Below are 8245 nucleotides of genomic sequence, written 5' to 3' on the forward strand. Positions count from 1 at the left end.
TGACATATACAGTATGACACATTTTAACGTACATGAGTATTTTACTAAGCCTCATGTCATTTCAAACCATATGTTATTGTTATCTATTAAACATAAGAGGAATTTTTTTTAAAAGAACTGAATGACAATTATTCCTAATATCTCCTTTTGTATTACACAGGGAAAAATAAAGCAAAAAATAAGTAAAGCTTAAAAATTCATTTTATTTAACTTTAATATAAATATTGCTTTAATCATCAGTCACCAATCAATCAATTCAATCATCCACAGAACATCCACTGAACAACATCGCTTTCAGTCATTGTAAAGAGTAAACACAGGAACTTTTGAAACATTTCTGAAACCAACAGTGGCAAAAAAGGTAAAAAACAAACAAAAACCCTGCTACATAAAATCACCAGTGTCCTGAAAACCTTTTGAAAAAGAATCACTGGGATACTGAAGGTCTGCTTGGGCAGAATTAAGTACACTAACTGTGAAAGAATCTCACCTGAGCACCTTGAGATCGGCATGTAAGCTTGTGTAATCAACAGACCTGTCTTTGCCTGGCTCGTATCAAATTTGCATCGGCGATTGGTTGATGGATTGCGGTGAGTTTGCTCACCTTCCTGAGGTCAAATTACAGCAGCAGCTCTGTCTCACACACTCCTGAACACGTGTGCCATGGGGCAATACACACGTATCCACTCGTGCTGTGCTTCGGTGCTGTTTTGTTTCCTTTTTAATGGCTCATTTGTCAAATTGCAGTGTCAGACAATATGACAGGTATCTCAACACGAACGTTCACCATTTAGCAGCTTGTTTTTCACTGTTTTTCACTCCTCTCAGTTAATTTTCACAGTCAACAGCACAAAATTGGCCTCACAACAACTCTGTGAATGAATATCTGAGCATTGAAAGTAACTGATGCATTCCGGGGGCCGGAGAGCCGGTGCTGGCTATGGATTTGAGAGCCAAATGTTGACTGAGGGAGGGTGTCCTTCAGCCCTGAATAGGCCCTGATTGTTCTCCCCTATTACAGCACTGCAGCTAAAATGTGTACTTTTCAATAAGGTAAGAATCAGAATTGATCCAAGAAAAACGTGTAGCGCTAACCAACCGTGTACACACCCAGAATCTCATTGTTAGATGACAGAATGAGTAGTATGACAAAAGGTGAAAAATCATTTTTTTGTTCCTCAAGTCAATACAAACCATGACCACTTTCTAAAACACAATGCTTGTATGTAGAAATGCATTACAGTGTCCTATAAATCAAGGTTGGGGATTTCTGCTGTTGTACACTAAGAGCATTCTCTCTCCCCCTCATGCTTTCTCACATATATATAAATACACAGACAGAACAATGTACGTCAAATCTAAAATATGACCTCCTATTGCTTCCAGCTTTGAAAGTCCTGAGTGACCAGATTTAAAAATATTTAACATTTAACATGTTGAACATTTTGGCAAATATTTGTATTAATTTATTTAGTACATTTCTGAATTCATTTCTCGAGATTACCGAAATGATGAGTACTAATTGTAAATATGTAAGAAAATATAACTATATTGTTTTAAGTATGGCACATTAGTGTTTACAGCATGTGTCTGCAGCCTGTCATAAATCTGACAAAAATAATTTTGTCTGGTTTAGTAAGATTAGTAGATTAGCAAGGGGCGAGAATTTTGCTTGAATATTTCATTAAGGAGGCAGACAACTTCTGACATTCATTGCAGTTCTGAAAAGATACACCTGGATAAACAAAATGGGCAAAATCACAATAGTGGAGAAGGACTTCATATGGGTCATTTGAAGCTTCACAAATACATAGCAAACAATGAGTGCTGTTGTAAATCTTGAAATGAATGCATTTGTTGCAACATTAAGTAAAGAAAGTTTGTTTTAAACATTGTGATATATCTTGACTGTTAATTAACTGTTAAGCTTTGGTTGTCTTTAGAAACTAGTTTTATTTTCACATTTCCAGGCAGTCTGCTTTTTACCACCTGAAATTTTAACCATTCTGCCCCCCCCCCCTTTTTTTTTAAAGACTTCAAAGATCCTATTGATAGAAAGATAAAGACTGAGTAACAATACACAGAAAAGAACTGAATTCCCACAGACCTTATATGAACTATTATATGAATCACAAGGAAACCAAAGGGTTAATGAAGACTTGTTAGCTTTATGCTCTAACAGAATGACGTATGTCCTTCTCACATAAAACATCTTTGAGATCATTCAGGATGTTGAATGTTTCATTAAAGGATTAGTTCACTTTGATAATTTACTAATTTACTCCTTCCGTCAAAGCAATTAAGATTTCTTTATATTAAAAAAAAAGACCTTGCCCACCACTGAAATTCATTATATGAAAAAAAAAAAAAAAAAAAAAATAGAATGTTTCCCTTAAAAACATTAATTTCTTTTCAACTTATCTTGGATGACATGAAGAAGAGTAAATTATCAGGCAATGTTTATTCTGGAAGTGAACTAATCCTTTAAAGGGGGCAGTTGCACAATTCTGAGTCTCGGAAGTCAGTGGGAGGTGACCATATATGGGCCCAGGAAATGTTGGAATTCCTTCAGGTGAGATATGGGAATGACGTTTCAATGTAATGGGGTCAGAGAACGAGTAGTTAAATAAAATATGCAATTTGAAGTCTTTTATCATTGATACGCCCAGTCACATTGACTTTGCGTGAGAAAAGGCAAACTTTACTGTCAACATGTCTCAATCTAACAAGCCAAATATTTTCTTCAGGCAACTTGTTGTGATAATGGATGATGTAATATGCGATCTTCAATGCATATTTGAAAAGGATATGCAAATATTTTTTTTTAGTCTAAGCAACTTGTCACCAAATTTATACAGTGGTGTTCAAAAGTGTGAGACCACTAATGCTTCTATTTTTAAATATTAAAATTTACTTTTTTTCCATTATAAATTATACATGCATTATATTATAATAAATTATATATGTAAATTATATATTCAAAAACTTTGGGGTCAGTAAGATCATTATTGATTGATTGATTGATCGATTGAAAGTAATACTTTTTTCAGAAAAGATGCACAAGCTTTCTATTAATCAAAGAATGCTGAAAAAAGCATAATGGTTTCCTACAAAAATACTGAGAAGTACAAATGAATTCAAAAATATTTAAGAATGTAACCAAACTCAAACTTATGAATGGTATTAAATTATTAATATGCACAGTACAGACCATAAGTTTGGACACACCTTCTCATTCAAAGAGTTTTCTTTATTTTCCTGACTATGAAAATTGTAGATTCACACTGAAGGCATCAAAACTATGAATTAACACATGTGGAATTATATATGGAATTATATACATAACAAAAAAGTGTGAAACAACTGAAAATATGTCATATTCTAGGTTCTTCAAAGTAGCCACCTTTTGTTTTGATTACTGCTTTGCACACTCTTGGCTTTCTCTTGATGAGCTTCAAGAGGTAGTCACCTGAAATGATCTTCACCTGAAATGACCTCGGAGTTCCCCGAGAGATGCTTAGCACTTGTTGGCCCTTTTGCCTTCTGTCTGCGGTCCAGCTCACCCCTAAACCATCTCGATTGGGTTCAGGTCCGGTGACTGTGGAGGCCAGGTCATCTGGCGCAGCACCCCATCACTCTCCTTCTTGGTCAAATAGACCTTAATGCCTTCAGTGTGACTCTACAATTTTCATAGTCATGAAAATAAAGAAAACTCTTTGAATGAGAAGGTGTGTCCAAACTTTTGGTCTGTACTGTATATATTTTTGTTTATTAAAAAGTATAAATGCATATTATTGAAAGTTAAATACTTCCAATTTTCTTTTGAAGTAAACATTTTTATTTTAAATGTTTTCCAAATCCTAAACCTTCCTTGTTATTGGCAAATTACAGTTTGAATGTGATATATATTCAATGTATTTTGAGACTTTAGGATCCCACTGTTTATGTCACCTCTTACATCAGCTGCCTAGTTTGCTGAGGTCTTTTAAATGGTATTCTGTCCTTGTACAGCCATCAAGTTTTTATGGCATAACTGGTCAATATTGTGATGTTTAACCTTACAAACCTGCTTCACAAGGACCAAAGGAGAACAGTTAAATCTTTTACAATACTGTTACTACAATAAGTCTTATTTAAATGTAGAACGTATAAGTTAATTAAAAAAGAGCACAAAAAAAAAAAAACTGAACATTCAGATGGTTTGCTGAAGTTCGTTGAATTGATTGACTGATTCAATGTAATAATGATATTTTCATCAGAAAATCCATTTACAAGTGGAGTATCTCAAGCGTCTGGCTGCTCATAAAAACAAAACAAAAACAAAAAATAACCACAACAACAACAACAACAACAACAAAAAGATAGGTAGCCTAACTTATGATACTTTTTTACTTTCATGAAAGGTATGTGTGTGTGTGTGTTTGTGTGTGTGTGTGCTTGCATTTGCTTTTTTGGTCCCACTGTGTCAGGTTACCTTAAGTCTAGATTGAGAGAAGGCTTTGGGATCAACTCTCTATTGTTACTCCATAAACCAATAACAATTGGGCCAGGAGATTCCCACACTCTATGTCTTAAAGAACTCTTTTATTTCCTTTTTTCACCTGCATCCTCCTGCCTCCCACATCATCTGGACGAAATTCCATTTCTCTGAATCCAGAACAGTTCTGAATTGCCCCAACAGGAAAGAACAATACCACTACTATAATCAATGTGGTTTATTGTCTTCATGCCTGGTTTGTCTTGCACACTCAATGTGATAATTTCAAGGAAGTTTTATGTCAAATGGCAGTGTTTGTATTTTAAAGAAGAGTTTTAAAGATCATCTGATGATAGGAGAGATTTCATCTGAAATGTCATTTCTAAATAAAACAGTATAGAGAATTTGCCAGGAAATCCACAGATAGGAATTATGGAGTGTGTGTGGGATAAATGACAAAGGTATCTATGAAACATGGCAAAAACAAAAAATAAAAGATCATTCTTGTGATATATATTCAGGATGACAGTGGAAAGATTAATTGCATCAACACATCAACAATAGAAGAATCCTATTGTTTTTTTTTATTGATGTTCTATAACATTCAAAAGCCTCTAAAGTAGGCTGTTATAATCTCATTTTAAAATGACACTGCATTAATCTAGCATGCCAAAAGGAAGTGTCAGAGAGAAGCAGTGTTGTTCTCTGTCTAAAATAAACATCCCTGATAAAAATCTGACTTAAAAAAAGACAGATTCAAACAAAATTACTTATTGGCCATTTGGTACAAACACGTATTCCATTAATTAGTCACACTGTGAAAAATAAATACATACATTTCTCAGTCAGTATTTTTGTCTTGTTTTCCTTTAAAATACCTAAACCTATTTTACCTATTTTATAAAAAAAAAAAAAAAAAAAAAAAAAACATTATTAAAAACATAATTTTACTCAAGTTGCAAATCAGTTATTATTTTATAAGTTGTTTTCTTTGGGCAAATTGTATTATCTTGTTTTGAATTTAGTAAGGTTTATGCATTAAAAAAAAAACTGTTTTAGATTTTCAGTGGAATATCACAGACTCCATTTAACATAGTTTCTCTAAATATCTCATGCTATTTAGAATAAAACAAAAACATTAGGAAAATTACAGAGGTGGAAGACACACAAATGACCATACAAAATGATTTCCTGCTAGAACATGGATTTAAAGATTCTAGAAAGTACTTGTGAAATGACAGATAATGTGGCGTTTCCACTGAACAAAGAGCAGTCTGTTGTTTCAGTATGAATCATGACTGAAGGTAAACTATTACAGTGAGTGTAGTATCAGTCAACTGGATCTCCAGGGATGGAGAAATCACAAGAATTAGACTATGATCTTTTTTTTAATTAAGGATATTTGAATATAAGAACAATTCTAAGCAGTATTAACAGTAAAGCATACAGTCCTGGATGCCAGTTGGTGTAATGTTTGAGTAATGATAAATTACACATAATTGTGACATGGGGCAAACTCCTTTTCACCCATTTACTGTGTACTGTATGCCATTACTCAGCAACTGTATTCAGGCCAAATACTGACTTTAGTTTGCATAGTCAGGCACTATATCCTTAAGTAGAGTGTTGTCACTTACTGAATGTGCCTTATAAAAATTAGGGTTTCTGATATTTTTATTAGGTAACAAAATGTATTTTAAAGACAATGAGGCACTTGAGGTGTATATGTGAATATGGTATGTATATGGCAAGTAATGCACATTTCCATAAAAAGGGGAGAGTGATGTATAATTAATTAAATATTGCTTTTGCAATCAATCTGAGTTTTACCTACCTGCAAGGTTCTAGATTATGGTTCTACACTAGAAAAACATGATTAACAGGATTTAGAGAGTGATAAATTCTTGCAATCAACAAAAACACTGAACTATCACATAGTAAGATTGCATTATCAGCACACTTTAAAATACAAAACAGTTCAAACCTGTTATAACCATGTAAGATAAAACATTTAAAACCATTAACTAAGAAACGATCAATCATCAGTTTTTTTTTATTTTATTTAGTTTAAGTTAGTTTATTGTGCAAGGTACCCATAACAGTGGTGCAATACAATGACTCAGTCTCACTGAAGGACTTTCGTGTCAATCAGAGCTTAATTCAAGAAGTTTCTCACAGCTGGAGGTATGATGGTCCGCCTACCTACTTACGTCAAAAGACTCCATTCAGAGCTATTAGCTGTGGGCGGGAACAGTTGTACATTCTTGTGGTTTTAGTTTTGCGTGTGATTTAAATGTTAGGATGTCCTTTTTCATGGTTGTTCATGGCAACGTGAGTAACACAGGCTCAATGACAGTGTCAACAGTTGACTTGCTGAGTAAATGGAAAAAAATACTTTGACGTAAAAGAGGAGGGAATTGTTTGTGGCGTTTGTTCTTGTCTAATTCAGCTGGATATGCCCATTGATAAATTAATTCATAAGAACAATTGAAGAAACAAAAATGATATGATTAAATGTAAAAACATACAAAACACACCCAGAGTAATAATTACTTTTAAAGTTGCAACAGACCTGTTAAAACCAGCATAAATTGTTTTTTTTTTTTTTACCCTAAAACAAAACACAATTATGTCATCATCTTCTCTGCTTAAACATGGCAACATTATCTTGATATGGTAACATCACACTACCCTGCAACAAAACAGCCGAACAAACATGACATGTACAAAGCGTGAAGTAAACTGAGGGGACAGGCAACATGTGACAGCCAAACAACGTTTACTGAAGAGTCAGGACCTAGAGGAGCTGCATGCATGGCAATGTAGTCCACTAAGCAGTAAAAAGTGTGGAATTTCATCTGTGTTTTTGTCTCATAGCATGAGTGGCGAGATGCTGTTTCCTCACTTAGAGCCTCGGGTCATTGTGATGCTGCCACAAGGTACCAGAAGTGATCAATTATTTTGTGCATCTGTAGGGTCAGCTTTCCCATTGGTACCACAAAACACAGTAAAACAAAGGCTCTAACGGCAGAATGTGACACAACGCCAAACTGAAATTGAGAAGGGGTCTGATTTGTGCCTGAGGTGTCGTTTTTCTCCTTTTAGGATTTGGTGGGATTTTAAGGTAAATTAACTAAACGGTTAATAGTATAAGACTGCTGGGATCAATATATGTCTTTTATCATTTCCCTTCTTATGAGCTTTTTTTATGCTAATTGATCATGCAATGTAGAGGAATAGTTTGAAAATATAACTTTGAGTTGACATCTTTCTGGACATGAGGGTCTTACCAAAGAAACATTCATTTTCTCAGTAAATGACTGCTTTAAATGAATCTTCCTGTGCTGACAGATCATGACAAGAGAGTAAAGACAATTTAGGCCTGCTGTATGAATATGCACCCTTTCCTGTAGGAATTAGCTACGACTAGTTTGGACACGAGGTTAAATATTTCTCTTCAGGTTCAAAGAAACCACAGTAGTCTCTGAAGTCGTTGTGTCATGTGAAGACTTTGATATTAAGGACGTTTTGTCAGGTAATACAGCACATTGGATGTGTTGGTAGAAGTAATAGGTTTCCCCTTTGGCAGCAGATTTATGACAATTATTTATTATTATTTTTTTAGATGAGAAAAAAGGAGATATATAATTTAAAACATTTAGCCTATTTATTCAGCCTTTTTATACTGAGAAAGAAGTGTACTGAAAAAAAACTATAACATGAAATTTACTATGTCACAAACAAAATACAGTAAATCAGCATATAAGA

The sequence above is a fragment of the Carassius auratus genome, unplaced genomic scaffold (genome assembly GCF_003368295.1).
Source record: "Carassius auratus strain Wakin unplaced genomic scaffold, ASM336829v1 scaf_tig00002951, whole genome shotgun sequence".
Taxonomy (NCBI): domain Eukaryota; kingdom Metazoa; phylum Chordata; class Actinopteri; order Cypriniformes; family Cyprinidae; genus Carassius; species Carassius auratus.